The 19,782-nt window shown below is 40.6% G+C and overlaps 1 long non-coding RNA gene across 16 annotated transcripts in view; it reads right to left on the reverse strand.

Moving 5' to 3' along the window:
* Nucleotides 1-19,782, reverse strand: part of LOC119623586 (uncharacterized) — a 406,106-nt gene that overhangs the window by 324,303 nt on the left and 62,021 nt on the right. For 13 of the 16 annotated variants that reach the window (XR_012091421.1, XR_012091423.1, XR_012091417.1 and 10 more), the window contains 3 exons: nucleotides 17,249-17,419; nucleotides 4,256-5,637; nucleotides 3,486-3,595 (listed from right to left, as the gene is read on the reverse strand). This is a non-coding gene — a long non-coding RNA (uncharacterized lncRNA). Of the gene's footprint in view, nucleotides 1-3,485; nucleotides 3,596-4,255; nucleotides 5,638-15,377; nucleotides 15,583-17,248; nucleotides 17,420-19,782 lie in introns of all 16 variants that reach the window. The other 3 variants (XR_012091415.1, XR_012091419.1, XR_012091418.1) reach the window with 3 other exon arrangements.

Genomic DNA, 19,782 nt, shown 5'->3' on the forward strand with positions numbered 1-19,782 from the left:
TGGATAGAACAATGATGGAATAATATGGAATAATTGAAGAAGAATAGGCATTTGTTCATTGTGATTAATTCCAAATAATTTCTGCAGACACTCTGTCCCTAGGAAGTGGAACATAATTCTTCACTTATTTGTGTGTTGTGTACAGTGACTTCTTTTTGAAACATACAACATGGAAAGGAGAAGGAAAAAAAAAAGTAATTTCACAGTGTAGAAATTTGATTTGAAGTATCTCATTCAGATGATTAAATGAACATCAAAAATGATAAAGCATGTTATAGTCTGTACCCTTAACAGCATGTGATAAGAATGGCACTTTCCCTCTGTGGTCTTCCTCCTTGAAACTTACAATCCAGTCTAATCATGAAAGAAACATGAAAGAAATCCCAAATTAGGAAGGCCAATGTCATAGCAATCACGGAAACTTGGAGAAATTGTCACGGTCAAAGTCAATTAAGGAGCATGAATTGTAAATGCAATAAGATATCCTGGATAGGATCCTGGAACAGAAAATCGACATTGAATGAAAACTAAATCAAGCTGAATAAAGTGTGGATAGCTAATAATAGTGTAATACTGGTTGGTTCATTGTGACTAATATCCCACACTAATATAAGGGGGTTATTAAGGAACATGGTATATGGAGTCTGTGGAAACTCCATGTATCATATTTGGAACTGCTCTGTAAATCTAAAACTATTCTTAAATTTCAAAAGTTTATTTTATGTTAAGCCTTTGCTGAGCTTATAAAACAGAAAGAACATTAACAATATCATTGATGCCCCGTGAATGTATCTCCTGAATTTCATCATCTTTGTTAACAGCTGAAGGTAACTATTATTATGGATTATTTTTGTACATCTCTATTTTTCTTATCTTCATTTTTCCTGTATGTTTTATATATATAAATACTATATTGTTCAGTCTCTTATCTTTAAACTTAAATAAATATAAATACTGAAAACATTGAATTTAATCCATAATCCCTAGTCTAATTATGAGAAGACATCAGACAACTTCATATTGTGGGAAATTTTACAATAGAACTGACTAGTCCTTGTCAAAAGGGTCAAGGTAATAGAAAATAAGTGAAGACCGAAAAATGATTTCATATTGGAGAAGTTCAGATGTGACAGGTAGAACCTAAGATGGCACCCAATGACTCCCACCTCTAAGTATAAGTAACGTTGATAAGTAACTTTGTATTCTAATTCCTTCCAATGAATGTAGTCAGAAACTGTGAGTTGCTTCAAATCAACAGAAGACTACAATGGTGATGGGACATTAGTAGGATCATTGTGTTATATTAGATTATGATTCTTGTCTTGCTAGCAAAATCCCTCCCTTGGTGTCTTTGACGGAACATTTGCCATATGGGAGAAGCCAACATGGGAGGGAACTGAATGCAGAAACAGGCCAAAGCCAGCAAAGAACTGAGGCCCTTGGTCCAAAACCCTTACCCAGAGTTTGCAATATTACGTTCAAAATGAATCCAAGATACTTTTCAAAAAACACTGTGTCACTCACAGGTAGTATGAATATCTTAGAATAACAAAATAATCTTAACTGTTTTGTTCCCCCTATTAGTGCTGTCATTCATTTCACTTATACGTGAGTACACATGCACATATACGTGTATATTTATATACACATAACATATAGACATAAGCATGCCTAATCAAATACATCGGTGCTATCATTATTTTCCAGAAACCATTATCTGTGAGACTAAACTAAGAATATGAAAAATAAAAGTTTTATTCCATAGGGCAACCACTAAAATACTACAAAAAAAAAAAAAAGTTATATAATTGATATGCTAAGAATGGAGAGAAAATAGAATTGCATACAATTCTCAATTAAAACCACAAAACACACAAAACAAGTGAAGTACAATAATGGGAAGAAAGAACAGGGGCAACAAATCAAAGAGAGTAACACATATGGTTGATATTAATCCAACTCCATTGGTTGTCAAGAGTCTAAAAGCATCAATCAAAGAACTGAGAATGTCAGCGTAGATCAACAAAGTCAACCCAATTAAATGATGTTACGTAAAATCTATGAAATATAAAGACACGTATACATTTAAAGTAAATAGATGAAACAAAATAGCTTAGGCAAACGCTTACTTATCAAAGGAAGAGTCACTGCATGAATTACAGACAGAGCAGTCTTTCAAGGAAAGTCACTAAAAATAAACACGGGCATTACACAAAGATGAAGGGCTCAGTTATCCAGTACAACATAATAATCCTTAAAGCATTTAAGTGCCTAACAACAGAATGTCAAACTATGTAAGGCCAAAACTGACATAACTGCGAGGAGAAAGAGATTCGTTCACTATTATATTTGGAAACCTCAACACTCTCTGTCAGATAGTATTTGTCTGCAACTGTACAGTTACTGTCATCTAACACAAGGGTCACCTCAGCTCCATTCATCTGAGTGCCAAGCACTTTCAGGAATGGAGATGTGCCTTTGTATGTTACTAGAGGCATCTCCTACAGGGCCTCCGCCACAGCGGCAGCAATGGTCTCAGAGTGTCCTGGCTCTAAGACAGCACGCGTCTCCCAAAGGACTTGTGGAGACGGCACCACATTGTTCCAGGTATGCATGCCACTTTTGTAAAATGAACGCTTGAGAAATAGCTGATGTAGGCCTGGAAAACAACCCTTGTATCCAGCCTTTAATAGATCTGTTCTCGTTGTTACTGGCAGATGATCAGTTACAGGCAGATGTGCGGCATGGCCTTACATGCTCCCAGAACCTGTTGTTCAGTTGGAGAAGAGTGGGCTTCAGCACACTTCCACAGCAGTGACCAGAATCTTAGAAGAACTGTTTTCCCCTGCCGCACATGCCATAGGACCTGTCCTGTCCCTTCAGGACTTACAGTCACATCTAAAGACACTGGTATCCCAGAGGGGGGAAACTAGAGCTTGTGCCTGAGCCATCAATATTTTAGCCCTTCTCAAATACTACCACTTGTTCTTTATCCTAGATCCCCTCTTTTTTTTTTTTTTTTTTTTTTGAGATACAGTCTCTGGCTCTGTCGCTCTGGTTGGAGTGCAGTGGCATGACCTCAGCTCATTAAATCCTCCACCTCCCAGGTTCAAGCAACTCTCATGCCTCAGCCACACAAGTAACTGGGATTACAGGTACGCATGACCATGCCTGGCTAATTTTTTATACTTTTAGTAGAGAAGAGGTTTCATCATGTTGGCCACACTGGTCTCAAACTCTTGGCCTCAAGTGATGCCCGCCACGGTCTCCCAAAGTGCTGGGATTACAGGTGTGAGCTACTGTGCCCATTTGAGATTGCTTATTTAATAGTCAGTATAGGGGATGCAAACATTGAAATAAATATGGGATGAAAGCCCACCAGTATCCCCAAAGACCTAGGAAGCTTTGCAACTGTTTAACTGTTTTAGGTATGCAAAATTGTTATATTTTCTCAATGACCAAGCCTGAAGTAAGGTGTGTCTTACCTCGCCAAGTGATCCATAGGAACTTTGCAGCTGCTCCCAGGCCTTGCACTTTTGTGAGTTGATGGCCCATCCTCTGGATTGAAGAAGGGTGCCAGTGCATCTCAGTGTTGCTGCAGCAATGACAAGTCAGTCCTCAGAAGTTAGAATATCATCAATATAATGCCTGCAAGTCAGGGTAAAAGGGATGCTAAAGAAGGCATTAGCTAAATCTAACACAGCATAAGTGTCTGTTTTGTATTAATTGCTCAGTCACTTGGGTTATATTACACACAGCAGCATGTATCTTGGAAAGATTGGTAGTGTCCACTCGTCTACTGTTGGAAGTGCCATCAGATTTTATTACTGGTCATATAGGATGGTTGAAAGGACTCTGGGCTGGCCGGCTAGTATTAACTTTGGCCAGTTTCTCCACAGTGGCTGTGATTTCTTGTGTTCTACCAGAAGATGATATTGTCTCACATTAACAATACACGGTGGGGGAGGGAGGTCCACTTTCCCATTTTGCCTCCCCTCTTAATATAGCCTTTGTCATAGGTGAAATTCCCCCACAGATGTTTGTAAAGTGCATCCTAAGAAGACATCCTTACTCAAGATGTTTTCTGAAATAGTTGAGATAAAGACAGGAGAGTAAGCAACGGGGGAACTCTAGACAAAACTAAGGAGGAGAGGAGTTTGTTTCACTCAGATTTTTAACCCTTCACAACTATCTATAGCTTCCTACTTACTAGGGTCTCTCTCTGGATTTCCATCAATTAAGACACATTCCTCACCTGCTCCCACTAAAGTTGAGGTTCTCTTAGTGCCGTTTTAGACTCCAATCAATAGTGAGTTCCAAATACGACCTCTGGTCTCCCCCTATTGCTCTTACACAGAAGCAGTCTTGACCCTACCTATGATCTTCAGGCTGGAAAGATGTCCACCCCTGAATTGCAGAGATTGGGATCCTTTTACCGAGGGTTTCTTCTTGTCTTTCTCCCTCTTCTGGTAGAGGTGGGAGGGGGCGGGTACTAGGAAGGGGTCTAAACTAATGTTCAGGAGTCAAGTCTTTCCAAACCCCACTAATATGCCATTGGGTTGCCCATCTGTATTCTTTGTCAATCCCAGTGAAATCAGATCATATCACATTTGTTTCCTAGCAACCCTAATTGCAACTTTTTAAACTCCTTTTTTCGGTCCAGCAAACTTTGTCTCTCCCTTTTTCCATTTTCCTTTAGCAATCAGTCAGAACTAATCTCTTCCCTTTTGAGTTTCTAGGAAATCTGAAATGGCTTTCCCCATATCTTGTTCCATAAGGGGATTATTTCACTTCCGGGGGTACTTCTGTATTGATTTTTCAGGTTCATTCCCTTCTAGTGAGATATCATCCCCACTGGTGTCCCATAGCTGCACCATTCATGTACATAAAGCTTTCTCTTGGCAGCTGTTTAAAAGTTTTTGCTGTCTCCAGTAATCCTGCCCAGGCCTGTGTGTGTTGGAATCAGGCTTTCCACTGCATGAAGAGTTTCACTCTCAAATGGGGAGGATAATGATCTTCCTCCTCTGTGTTAACCTCTATGTCATCATCTGACTCACTGGTTGGTTCCCAAGAATTGCAGGTATTTGCATCCCAGCCTGGCTTGGCAAGGACAGTCCACACATTCAGCGGGCCCAGTTTTCTCTCTCCCAGCAACACAAAGTGGCAAGGTACGATTTCCAACTGTGCCTCCTGAGTTTCAAGTTTATCCAAAAAAACCCAGACATTAGCACAGACATGGAAGTTCTCACATCCCTTTCTCACTGTGATTCTTTTCCCAGCTTCCCTACACTTGCCTCAGCTGCTACTTGTGCTTTCGTGACCACTCACATAGAAAATAACAGCAGCAAACTCACTGCTGTCACCGCTTGGCAATCTTTCTCACCACAGTGAGTCATACTTTTTAGTAGCATTTTACTAACAAGCTTTCTAGACCCTCTGTCACTTTTGAGGCACCCTCAAAAGTGGTCCACAGACACATAGCATATGGGCAACACCACCCACAAGGATGAGGAGGGCCACTCGTAAAACTTCCTCCACAGATGCTTCTGTCCCCTTGTCCATATTTTGGTTTCCTGGCTGGCCATTTGCTCCATTACAGGGCCGTATACACGAAGCAACTCTCAAATGCCAAAGGATCTGAAAAATTAAAGGAGGCAGAAAATCCATTTTGTCAGTACTAGTTAATTTATGGATGCAACGTACACACAGGAGCATAACTTTGGATGGCTGCAGGTAGGTAGTTGTTCACACTGTTACTCTCCAGACCCTGGGTTAATACTCCACAGGGAAGGGGTATACATGCCTTAGCAAGGCAATTAAAAGCAACCCTCCAGAATGGACAAGGAGGCTACATGCATCATAGCCTATAATTTTTGTTGACATGATTTTACACTAAGGACAGCAAATAAATGAGAGATCAGAAGGCATTCATGGAACCTGGGTAAATCAGAAGTAACATGGTGGATTAGCATCCAAAATGGGTCATTTTGTCTCCACAGGTTCTATGACCTGTTGTTATTTTGAACTACAGCTGGGAATATTAACGTAAGTGTAAGACATGCATGGTTTTATCCTTCCCTGTCTTCGGTAGCACAGTGATGAAGAGAACAGTCTCTGGAGGGAAATTTCTAGTGTGAAATGAACGCTCCAAAAAATAAGAAAATGTAATCTTTGAACACAGAAAGAAGAATCAACAGCCCAGGCATGGTGGCTCACGCCTGTAATCCCAGCACTTTGGGAGGTCAAGGTGGATGGATCATGAGGTCAGGAGTTTGAGACCAGCCTGACCAACATGGTGAAATCCCATCTCTACTAAAAATAAAAAAAATTAGCTGAGTGTGGTGACATGTGCCTGTAATCCCTTCCACTCAGGAGGCTGAGGCAGGAGAATTGCTTGAACCCAGGAAGCAGAGGCTGCAGTGAATTGAGATCGCAACATTGCACTCCAGCCTGGGCAATAAAGCGAGACTCCGTCTCAAAAAAAAAAAATAATAACAATAATAAAATAAAATAAAGAACAATCAATAAAAATAAAAAAGAGTTGAAAATCTGATAGATGCCTATATAAACAAATAATCCAAAAGAAAAATTAGTGGAAAAAGAGAATTTTCAATAAATATTTCAGGATACTGAATATCCATCTGGAGAAATAAAATTTAACTTTTAAACTCATGCATGAAATCAATTTCAGGAGGATTATAGACCTCCAGAGAAAAAAGAATTCAATGGAGTATTTAGAATTTAATATAGGAAAATAATTTCATTACAATAGGGTAGGTGAGGAATTCTTTGCACATAGGAAGTGTTTACTCTAAGAGAGAAATGCTATTCTACCACAGTTGACGTGAGTAGGGACACTAGGTCAAGCTCAAGGTTGTTCTAAGTCTCTTCCTGTAGGGCTTTAGCTCAGATTCAGAGCTAGAACTTTCAGAAGCTCACAGTAGTGTCTACCTCCTGAGATGCTGTGACAAGTTAATGCACTCACACACGAAATGTGTACACTAATAGCAGGTTTGAAAGGAAAATAAAATCTCAGGACACTAAATCACTATGCCCAATGGGAAAGTTAGGCTTGGGAACCCTGTCACACTAAAACTGACTTCCTTTTTTCCCCAAATAGATAGCTGTAATTATACATGGTTACTTTATCTTATGCAAAATGTAGCAAACATGAGATGAATGCACAATCAACTTTATCCCCCACTCCATTTTCATATGTAAAATGTGGTTTCAGTGAGTGCTAATCAAAGCCTCACAAGAATGCAAACACTTGCCTCAGGGCCTACCCCTCTTTTCTTCTTTTTCCCTCCTTCCCTTACTGCTCACTTTTTCCTCTTTAAATGCTGAAGTCATCAAAACTCTCTTAGGAAAAAGCACAGACCACAGATCCTGCTGTAACTTGTGTTTCTTTTTCCCACGCACATCCTCAAAGTTGGCAAGATCTAGCTCTCAATTTACTGAGACCCGCCTCAGTCACTTTTTGGTTTACATTGTGGAAACCACAGTGAGTTCTGTGCAGAGTCTGGCCCTTTGGCCTGCAGCAACTCTCGGAGCAGGGCCCCGGTACAGCCAGCTGGAAGCTTTGTATTGTTCTGACTGACTGGATGATTTGCTGAGGTCTGGGAGCCTCCTTCTACAGAGATCCCCGATCTCCCAAACTTTTTGTTTGAGGTCCGAGGTATGTTCTCTTGTAGAACTCCCTTTCTAGGAGTTTGCTGCTTCTGAGGAGGCAGAGAGCAGTCTTCAACTTGGACCAGCATCTGCAAGTGAGGAGCTGGCTTGGGGATTTTTAATTGGATTTGGTAGCTTTAAGTCTAGGTTTCTTGTTAGTCGGTTATAAATTCTTATGTTCAAAGATCTCAACTTATGTAAATTGTGCAATCACTTTTTCTTCCTGTTTTGGTAAAAATCACTGTCTCCTCCACAAAGTTTTGATTGGAGATACATAAAAAAGATTTTAGAGATCTCATATTCTTAATAATTGATTAGAATATCAAATTTTACAAATGACTGACAAAAGCGTCATGACTATCCTTGAGAATTCTGGCTCTGTACATTAAAATCTCTTAGCATTGCTTAAAATTCATAAGGCTACCCTTGATTAAAGTGCATGGTCAGATATTTAACTTTCTTTGGGTTCAATGTATATAAATGTGTTAGTGTATGTTCCAAAATTGCACACCAAACCTCTGTGACACAAAAGTTACCCGTATTACAAACCTGCAAATGTACCCCTGAACCTAAAATAAAATAATTGGTAAAATAAAATAGAAATGTCTTCAGAATTTAATTTAGATATTTGGTCTGAAGTGCTCTGTGATATTTTAAATAATTGACTTGTCTTTCTTACAGCCATAGTAAGGTCAGGGGACATATAGTGTTCTCCTCAGCCCAAATGTGCCCTCTGACTACAGTGGGAAGGGTCAGACATTATTGGCAGCTCTGTCTTTTGTTCCTGGTTCTGCACCTAATACATAAGTAAAATTTCTTACTTCCTAGATTTTTTCACTAAAAATAAAAGTTACTGAGAGGTAATTAACATTATAATTAACATATATAATGAAATCTACTAGATGCATCCAAAGTGTATAATAAAAGTGAGGTGTGTTTTTAGGAAAAAAATTGCTACAGAAAGGTATGAGAAATGTGTTTTCCTTACAAAGGGAAATTTTGTCTACTGTAGAGGTTTTCAAATTGTCTTAAAATTGATAGATAAAGCTAAATGGATACAGAAACTTGGGGCTTGGTGTGGTGGTTCATTCCTGTAATCCCAGCACTTTTGGAGGCCAAAATGGGAGGACTACATGAAGCCACCAGTTTGTGACCAGGCTGGGCAACAAAGTGAGACACTATATCTACAAAAAAAAAAAAAATTAGCCAGGCACAGTAGTGTGTGCCTGTTGTCCCAGCTACTCAAGACTCTAAAAGATGGGAGGACTGCTTGAGCCTAGGAATTTGAAGCTATAGTAAGCTATGACTGTGTCACTGCATTCCAGCTCAGGTGAGAGAGTGAGACTTCATCTCAAAAAAAAGGTAAAGGAAGCTCAGAAATAATTTTTTTGTTGTTGTTCTAAGGTCAAATGATATGACAAAACTGAAAGGTTGACTGCATTGTAGATTTGTAGCAGATTGATCTTACAAAAGAAATACTGTGTGTGACCAAGTGGGCTGAAATTTAAAGGGTATTATTTAGTCTTTCTATAAATTGAACATTAAAAAGCACACTTACGCAAGCGCAGAATCTGGACATGATTTTCTCAGAGAACTTATCTGCTCCTCAGTAGAAAATAGTAAAATGTTAACAAGCATTTCTTAAATCTTACCTTATGATTAAACTGACTGATATTTGATGAATTCATTTATAAAATTTTACTAAAATTGCTTTAGTATTAATACCACACCAAGCAAAGGTAAAGTTGGTTTTCTTTTTTGAACCAGGATTTTGTTTAATATTAAGAGAGAGTGAAAGATTTCTGTTTGCCTTTTGGGCAAATTGCAAAACAAGAAGAGGGGAGTAAGGTTCAGTTGGTCTCATACTATATTTATTAGCTCTTACTGGTTTTTCATTTTTTTCAGGGTATTTTTGTTTTTTTGAGACAGGGTCTCACTCTGTCACCCAGGCTGGAGTGCAGTGGTGTGATCTTGGCGCACTGCAACCTCCACATCATGAGTTCAAGTGATCTTTCCTCAACCCTCTGTAGTAGCTAGGACTACAGGCACACACCAATACAACCAGATAATTTAGAAATTTCTTTTTTGTAGAGACGAGGTCTCACTATATTGCCCAGGCTCACCTTGAACTTCTGGGCTCAAATGGTCTTCCCGTGTTGGCCTCCCAAAGCAATGGAATTACAGGCACAAGCCAGTGCATTCAGCCTGATATTAGACCTTATTATTTGAGAAACTGAATCTTCTTTCTCTATATCAAAGAATAAAGGTTTTTACTTTTTAGAAATACTTAAAATATAATTTTTGGCTTAATGAGTAATTTATTTCATCGTGATTGGTGATTCTATTTTATAATATCAAGTGTTTCAAACCTTTGATATTGGACAAACTTTCCAAATCAAATTCTAATTCAGCCTTAGTGACCTAATTAGCTTTTTGAATATTACGTCACCTGAAGTCCAATAGGGACTCAATAGCCATATTTAATATGTTAAAATCATACAGGAAACATGGATGAATATTTAACTTTCTTTGAGTTCTATTTACCTAAATATTAGCATGTGCTCCAAAATCATATGAATGCCAGTAATTCTGACATGGCTTACTGTATGTTGTCAGTAATAACTATGATTATTATGTTAAATTGTTGTATGACACAGAATTAACCAAATTTCTTGTCAACTGTACCTGTAGCTATGACTGTCCTAAGAATCTTTCATTCACAATTATTGTTTTACTTTGATTATTCTCAATAAGTGGTTTATAAAAAACCAGTGGCACAAAACTTGCTTCTTTAGGGGAGTTCATGAAAATGACTCTGATAGGTTTTCTTGAATTTAGGTTTCTGATAACTTTCGAGATTGTGCCATTGTACTAATGAAAACAACAACAATAAAAACAACAAAATTCCCAGGATTCTAATTAACAGGCTGATGTGTTCATGAGGACTGCTAAGCTCATATAAAGTAGAGCAAGTTAATTATGTGGCACTGAAGTAACAGAGGACTGAAACAATTTTTTAGGATTTTTTCATTTGAAACATTGACGACTATTTTTGTTTTGTTTTTCAGAGTAAAGAAAACTTTTTTCTTAGCTATTTAGTTTTTAACAATTAAATATTGTATACTCTTTAGAGAAAAATTTGAAGTATACTTCTTTCTCTTACCTGACTTTCCCAGAATTTGAAAACTATTTCTGAATATTCTTAATTTATGGTAATGTAAGTTATTTGCATATGATCAGTAATAATTTTTTTTTTTTTTTTTTTTTTGGTAACAGGACACAATTGGAGACACTGGCTACCTTGCCAAGGCTTTGGCTGGAATAGCACATTTTCATCTATGAGCAGATTGCTTTGAGAAATTTAGGTTGAATAATAGAATCAATAAAATTCCCTTGGAGAGACTGACCTTGTACCTTCTCTATGCGGTTTCTTTACAGATTTTCTGACCTGTGGTAAGAAAAGCATGTCACTTTCTGACAGGCCTAGGAACTCCAAGTAATCTTGTGACCTCAAGAGGAGAGGAATTCACCCAGTTCATACGGTTATTTGCAGGCACAATAAATCCTTGTTTGAGCTTGAGGGGCTTTTTGAAAAGTCAAATCTTAGACACTTTGTTTAAAAAAAAGTTCCATCAATGCCAACTTAGAAGAGCCTATACGGAAAAAAAAATTATTCTTGTAGCACTTTATGAAAATAATCAGGCCAAATACAATAAAACTAAAACTTACGTTGGAAATAAATTGGTCTTACTATGATTTTGCTTTAGTAAAAATGGAAAACTGTAGAGAGAAAAATGTATTTCAAATGAAACTATAGTACATCTTTTATTGGATTCCAGCCTTGCTCATTGCCTTCTAGTTTTATTATTTGTCTACAATTTAGCTAGACTGGATCCTAAATTCTTTTACTGGTTACAAGTCTCCAACCTAACATTTTCTATGTTTTATGATTTTTTCTTTCCCATTTTTTTCTGACTTGGAATTAGTAGAAGTTAAAACTGTGCTTTTTGTAAAGCCCTGCAGACCGAAACTAGAAAACTTAAACTTTGGAGAAATAACAGCATCTTATTTATTTACATAAAACATTTTCATGACTGTCTAGTTATATATGGACTGCTCTGCAATATAGTCTATTGGTTTTCAAGGATTGCTTTCTACTTTGTTGCTATAATCCAGCTGTGTCTCTTTCTTCTTCTTTTTTCCCTTTATTTCTTATTTCCCTTATTTCTTCACAACCTTCTAGAATGAGTCTCCTTAAAAATGTGAGTCCTTACCTTCTACGAAAAACCATCCTATTGTTGAAAGATTAGGGGAAAAATATAACCAAACAATCATTTTCTTCTAAAATGCTTTCTCTGAAATATTTCGAAGAACAAGGAAAATAAAATTTTGATACCCCAAACTCACTATGCCAAAGGAAAGGTTGGGAACTGAGTCATGCTAATACTACCTTCTTTTTGTTCCCAAAGAGACAGCTGTAATTTCACAAGTTTGCTTATCTTATGTAAAATGTAGATCTCCCACACACAAGACAAATGTACAATCAACTTTTTCCCCACTCCTCTTTACACATGCAACATCTAGATGCAGTGAGTGCTAATCAAGGCCTTGTAAGAATGTAACACTTGCCTCACTGTCTTTCCCCCACTTTCTTTATCCTCCATCTGCTCCTGCCTGGTCTCACCCGTATAAATATGGAAGTCAGCAAAACTCTCTTTGGAAAAAGCACAGGCCACAGAGCCTACAGTGGTTTATGTTTCTTTATCCTTAAACTTGGCAAAATAATTCTCTGAATTGAATTAGATCTGTATCAGTCATTTTTGGTTTACACAGGTCTACACTAAACACTAAGTTAGTATTTGCTACTAGTGACAGTTTTTTTCAAGTAATTGCAAGAAGTACCATATGTATCAACTGTAAAATATATCATTATTTTGCATCACAATAAAAGCCTAAAACTATTGAAAAACTATGACATGACAAAAATTTTATCTCATATATGTTGAAAATAATACTTTTTGTTTGAAATGCCTATTCCCTGGTGCCATAAAGAATTAGCACTGGAACATAAGTTAAATTTCTTCAGCAAGGCCATTTTTATATTTTCTGCAGAAATGGTACACTCACTGGCAGTTCTGCCACGAGAGTACACCAAACAGAGACAGGGTCATTTACACTAATACGTCCACCCTACTGCTGTGTCCGGTTTCCATTGGCTGGAACGAGACCTCACATTCTGTATTTGTCCCGACTGGCTAGCAACTTAGAACTTCTTAAAAGAGGCAAAGGCAGAGGAGAACAAAGGAAGGAGGAAGTCACTTGTGGAATGCTGAGAAACGTAAAAACACCTTCAAATAAGGAAGAGGAACAGGCTATGACCTAATGCTTGGACCAGTATACACATGCCAGGGCAAATATTTAGGCTAAATTGTGGGAGCTAAGAACATAAAGTACATTAATTTCTTTATTACAGCTAGCAGATATTTAAGAATGTTAGCATAGGTCTTTGAATAAATTTTGCTTCTAAGAGAAGTTACTATTTAAGCCTAATTAGATGGGGAGGAAAATCTTTGAAGAGGAACCTCTACTTTACTTTTTCCACTTTTGAACTTAAATAAATGTGTGTATTTATGTTATATCACTCTTATGATCACTGGTTTTTCTATGAGATAGAAAGTGAAAGCAAAATAGGTAATGAAGGTTTTCTAAAATTTCTCATATTTGGATAAAACTCTTCTAAATCACTGTGCAACTCACCTTGTCCATGGATTTTTCCTACATTAGCATCATCTCTGCTAATTAGGAGCTTCGCTGATGCTGTATTTGTAGTGAGAGAACTATAAGGTTTCTGTTAGATTATGTTTCTCATCTACTAACATCCCTCTACGAGTCGTGATGTTGAAGATACCACCAGAATGTGAAAATTGAAGTTTTTTACAACAATTTCACGTGTGTGCACACAAAGTCGATCACATTATGACTGTCTTCTAACCGATAGTCTTTTTACAATATTATGATTCATCTCTATTTGAAAGATGTAAAAAATATGCCTTTTAAAATAAATGGAACACACTATTTTTTCACTGTGACTGCCCCCTTCTCCGTATAAAATTTCATTGGCTCATATGTATTCTGGTCTATTATTGCAAAAACATGTTTAACTGTAGTTTCAAATTAGTTGAACAACTCGATTTACCTGCTGCCTCAGGATTAGAGAGAGAGTTATTATTGGGCTACTAGAATTCCTATTTTAAATGTTGTTGTGAATTGTAATTTTATATAGCCTGGGCATTCATTTTGTACATAGTTTTGACATTCTCATGCCAGAAATAGGGTTTAGAAATCCATGACAGTGGCCGGGCGCGGTGGCTCAAGCCTGTAATCCCAGCACTTTGGGAGGCCGAGACAGGCGGATCACGAGGTCAGGAGATCAAGACCATCCTGGCAAACACGGTAAAACCCCGTCTCTACTAAAAAAAATACAAAAACCTAGCCGGGCGAGGTGGCGGGCGCCTGTAGTGCCAGCTACTCGGGAGGCTGAGGCAGGAGAATGGCGTGAACCCGGGAGGCGGAGCTTGCAGTGAGCTGAGATCTGGCCACTGCACTCCAGCCTGGGTGACAGAGCAAGACTCCGTCTCAAAAAAAAAAAAAAAAAAAAAAAGAAATCCATGACAGTTTCCAGTTTGTGGCCGCCTCCACGTTCCTCAAGCTGGTCATCGAACACAGCCCCTTATAAAACCTGCTCAAGGTGACTACTGCATATTAGACAGCTCAAGACCACCTTGATCTCACCCCACTGTCCCCTATGGGAACTGCACAGATGAATACTGCACAGATGAATACTGCACAGAGGCAGTAACCACCTCAGTCACAGTTTGACTCTATGGAAATCATGGTTGCTTGACATTAACCCAGCAATTTGAACTTGTCATGAGAAATCTGCTTGGGTAACACTCCAAAACGCAATTGTGACACTGAGTTTTAGGTGTCAACTAACTGTATTAAGGAACACCTAGAACACTGGCAAAGCATTACTTCTGGGTCATGAGGGTTTCACCAGAAAGCTCTGAAATGTGAGTCGGTAGACAGACTGGGTAGATCCTGTGATGGAGCAGGGACCCTTTGTTAGGGGCCTGTAGCTTCCCCAAGCAGGGAAATAAAGGAGAATCCTGAGTCCCTTCAAGGCAAATCCCAGGTACCCAGTGAGCACTGAGAAGGAAACGAGGAGCTTGATAAGTAAGAAGGTAATAGTAGCCTAAACAATAGCCAAGGAAGTTAGAGTCAGATGTTTGTTCTGTTCTAAGATCACATCTTAACATACATTCCTGAGTCATTTTCCATAAACCTAGACACCCATCAAATGCATCTGCTGACAAGTACACCTCAGATAAGGGGGGCCTGAAAACTGAATTCTGACTGCCATTCTTTGTACTAAATCTCTTCCTGACGGGCCTAGACAGAGTCAAATCCATTAGCCAAAGAGCTAACATTTCTTTCTGCTGACCCCAAATTTTAAAACAAACCTTTTCTTTAAATAATTACAAATCAGAAAATCTTTGAATCTATGTATGGGCTGTAAGCCCTTGCTTCAAAATATCATGAGTTTTCAGGACAAAACCATGTGTAACCTCCATGTACTGATTTATAATTTTGCCAGTCACTTCTGCTTTCCTGAAATTTACCCTTGCTTTAAAAAAAACCCTTACCTGCAAGCCACTGGGGAAGTGGGAACTTAAGCATCAGCTGCCTCATCTGCCTTGTTTGACAATGTCCAGATAAACACCTCCTTTTCTCCTACTGCAAATGTCAGTGTAGATATCAGTCTCACTGCACTGCGTGAGCAGACCTGAGTTGAATTCTATAACAATCCACCCTCTATGTTGGTAGGCACCATCCAGTGGGCTGGGGGCCCTGAGAGAATGAAAAAATAGTGAAAATGATTTTGGTCTCCCTCTCTCCTAGAGCTGGTACACTCTCTGCCTCCTGCCCTTGGACATCTTAACAACAGATTCTCTTCCTTGGGACTCCAGGACTTACCTCTGCATCCCTCCACATTCTCAGGCCTTTGGCCTCAGACTGAGAATTACACTGTCAGCTTTCCTCATTCTGAGACTTTCAGCCTTGGAATGAGCCATGCTACTGGTACTCCATGGTTTATAGCTTGCAGAAGACCTGTCTTGGCTTCCATAAGCATGTGATCCAATTTACCTAATTAATGCTCCCCCAATCTGTCTGTCTATATATGTATCCTATAGGTCTTGTGTCTCTGAAGAATGTTAAAACAGGTTTTATTTTTTAAACCATGAATGATTGTAGAGAACCAGAATTTTAGGAATGAGTTTCTTTCATTGGTTTTGGGGTTTCTAAAATTAGATTTCTAAATTGATGAAACCTAAAAATGCTAAAGAATCCATTTCTAATAGTCCAGAGAACATTGCTAGTCCATATCATAAACTGCTTAAGAGATATACAAACATCTACCTTTCACACTCCTAATCAACCATGAATAAAAGACAAGGAACTTGGTGACTCTGACGACACATCTTTAAACATCGGTGGAAAATCAAGGACTCTGCTTCAAGCGTTGATGAGTAAAGTGATTGATAAAAAAAGATAAGCTAAGAGATTCAAATTTCAGAATTCGGCTTCACATAAAAATCCTTAGAGCATCTTACAGTGCTCTGAGTTAGAATTATATCTCCTATAGTCACAGGGCTGAAAATGCTAAAAGGCAAACACAAATCCTCACCATGAGTTGGCTGAATTACTATGAAAGTTGAACTTTCAGCCTAGCAAGGTATCTACTGTAAATTTACAGCACTGTTCAGAAAAGAATGGAACCCTGTAGATTGGGTTGGGAACATTTGGAGAGACCATGTTGAGGCTGGAGACATTGAGCTCTGAAATTCTGATGGTTTCTTTGCCGGCAGACCTGACCCCTACTGACACCCTCTTGGCAGTAACCTCTTCACCCACACTGGTATAGGTGGTTCCACCTCTGTCTGAAGGGATTACGCCAGCATTGCCTGAGGGAAAGGTAATGGACTCCCCTGAGGCAGTTGCTGAGGAATGTAATGCTGATTCTCCTAAGGCCCCACACCCACCACTCCTTTTTGCTTCTAGACCTGTAAGTAGACTCAAATCTCAAAAGGCCATTTAAGTAGACTCAAATCTCACAAGGCCCTTAAAAAATGATATACAAAGTTTGGCCCATGGGAGGTCCACGACAGTTCAAGAAAACAATTTGAGTTTATAATTTATACAAGCAGTAATCTGGAGAACATGTGTGGGAAAGGATATTAAGAGTTGGGATAATAGTGGAGGAAACATAAAGTTGGATCACCCAGATTTATTGATACGGACACATTAAAAAAGATACTGCTTTTAGTTTTGCAGCATGGGAAATTAGAAACGGCCCTAACAGTTTGGTTGGTTGGCTAAACCATGAATCAAAAGATGGCTCTTATTTAGCTAGTTGGATGTGCCTGATCTCCCTTGGCCTAACACAGAAGGAGAGACTCAAAGGCTTAGAACAAATGGAACTCCAGAGTGCGTTTGTCATTTGAAATCTACTCACCTTTCAGCAATACTTTAAGAAACTGATTTGTGAGGGGAGCCCAGCATCCTTGAATAACTTTCTCTGTAGGCGGAAGCTTATACTGAGAGCCACAGTCACTCAATAGAAAATTTAAACGCGTTGGGAATAACTGGATCTCACAGGTCCCAGGGCTATGTGGCAGCTGTCAACCTTCAGAGTCAAGATGGATATAGTTACTGAAAAGAAATCAGGCACATTCCTCAGCCCCGGGCTCAAAACAAACAAGCCCAGTACAAACACATCCCATCCTCCCATCCCACCACATATCGCCATGTTTCTCTCAAACTTCCTGAGCCCAGTACAAACACATCCCATCCTCCCATCCCACCACATATCGCCATATATCTCTCAAACTTCCTGAGCCCAGTACAAACACCACCTGGAAAGTCTCCGATAAGGAGACAGCCGTTCAAAGTTTTACTGAAAGCGCGGGAACCAAAAGAATTCCTTTGTTCCCCTGTAACTTTCGGGCTATAAAAAGCAAACACTCGCGTTGTTCGGGGCCCTCTTGTATGCTGTGGAATGGAGGGACCAGGTTCGAACTTGTAGTAAAGATCCTTGCCACTTGGCTTTGACTCTGGACTCTGGTGGTCTTCTTTGGGGAACAAACGGTCTGGGCACAACATCTGGGGGCCCGTCCGGGATTCCCCAAGCCCACCAGACCCCTGGTCAACGGATCTGCTAGGATCGATCTACTGATAGGTGAGCTGGCTCATCTCCGTTTGTCTGTCTGTGTCTGTTCTGAATCTGAATCTGTGACTCGCGAGGTCTGAAACTGGAGCTGGCACAGTCCTGGTGGACGCGCTATAGGACGGCCAGTGGAGACCGGTGGGAGACGTCCCCTGGCTCTCGTCTGATCTAAATTGCCATCTGAACTGCCCTGAGCGCGTCTGCGGTTTGGGCAGCAGCTGTCTCTGATCTGGGCTGCCCGAGCGCGATCACGACCCAAGCAGCTAACTCTGACCCGGGCTTCCGGTGCGTGCTTGCGATCTGAACTGCCCCGGTTTGGGCAGCAGCTGTCTTTGATCTGGGCTGCCCGAGCGCGATCGCGATCCAGGCAGCTAACTCTGACCCGGGCTTCCGGTGCGCGCTTGCGATCGTTTTGGGCAGCAGCCGTCTTTGATCTGGGGTGCCCGAGCGTGTCTGTGATCTAGGCAGCAACTGTCTCTGACCCAGGCTGCCAAAGCGCGCCTGCGACTAGATATCATTAATAAGTCAGATCAGATTTCCTTTACAGGGATTCTAACCCACATTCCTTTACAGGAAGAGACTACAAATCATTACAGGATGGGTAATACCCAGAGCACTCCTCTATCTCTCCTTACAAGTAATTTCAAAGAAGTTAGAGCAAGGGGCCATGATCTTGGTATAGAAATTAGGAAAGGAAAGCTAATTACTCTGTGTCGCTCTGAATGGCCTGCCTTTGATGTGGGGTGGCCACCCGAAGGGACCTTCCGACTTGCTGTCATCACTAGAGTAAAGTCCAAGATTTTCCTACCTGGGCATGCGGGCCACTTAGATCAAATCCCATATATCCTCATATGGCAGGACCTTGTTGAGAACCCGCCCCCTTGGCTGTCCCCTTTCCAATTGGCCTCTGAACCCTGTAAGGCACTGGTTGCTCGACCGCTAAAATCCAAGCAACCAGCTGCCCCCCCGAATCCTGTTCTACCTGACAGCGGGGACCCACTGTTCACAGAACCCCCTCCGTACCCCTCCGGGCCCCAGGCCCCAGCCCCCCGGGCTGAGCTGCGGGAAAGAGCAGGTGGAAGGGAGGCAGCCGACGCACACGGACCCACCCCCCGGGCTGAGCCGTGGGAGCGAGCAGGCGGATGGGAGGCGGCCGGCACACATGGGCCCGCTGAAAGGGAAAGTAACTTTGAAGGGCCGGCGGGGCGGACGCGAGGGTGCACTTCGCGGACTAGCCCCCCCAGCCGCCTGACTCCACGGTGGCTTTACCCCTTCGGGAAATAGGACCCCCAGATGACACAGGAATCCCCAGGCTCCAGTACTGGCCATTCTCCACCAGTGATCTGTATAACTGGAAGACTCAGAGTGCTTGGTTTTCAGACAACCCCAAAGATTTACTGGCTTTACTGGATAGTCTCATGTTCACCCACCAGCCCACTTGGGATGATTGTCAGCAGCTCCTCCGAATCTTGTTTGCCACGGAAGAGCGAGAGAGAATACAGGTAGAAGCTAGAAAGCTGGTCCCGGGGGACGACGGTCAACCAACTGCCAACCCTGACCTCATAAACGCGACCTTTCCTCTGACCAGGCCAGCGTGGGACTACAACACGGCAGAAGGTAGGGGACGGCTACGCCTTTATCGCCAGACTCTAATGGCGGGTCTCCGGGCGGCTGCTCGCAAGCCCACTAATTTGGCTAAAGTATACTCTGTTCTGCAGGGAAAGGCAGAAAACCCAGCTACCTACTTAGAAAGATTAATGGAAGCTTTTAGACAGTACACCCCCATAGACCCAGAGGCTCCAGGAAGTCAGGCAGCTGTTGTA

The sequence above is a fragment of the Chlorocebus sabaeus genome, chromosome 26 (assembly GCF_047675955.1).
Source record: "Chlorocebus sabaeus isolate Y175 chromosome 26, mChlSab1.0.hap1, whole genome shotgun sequence".
Classification (NCBI taxonomy): domain Eukaryota; kingdom Metazoa; phylum Chordata; class Mammalia; order Primates; family Cercopithecidae; genus Chlorocebus; species Chlorocebus sabaeus.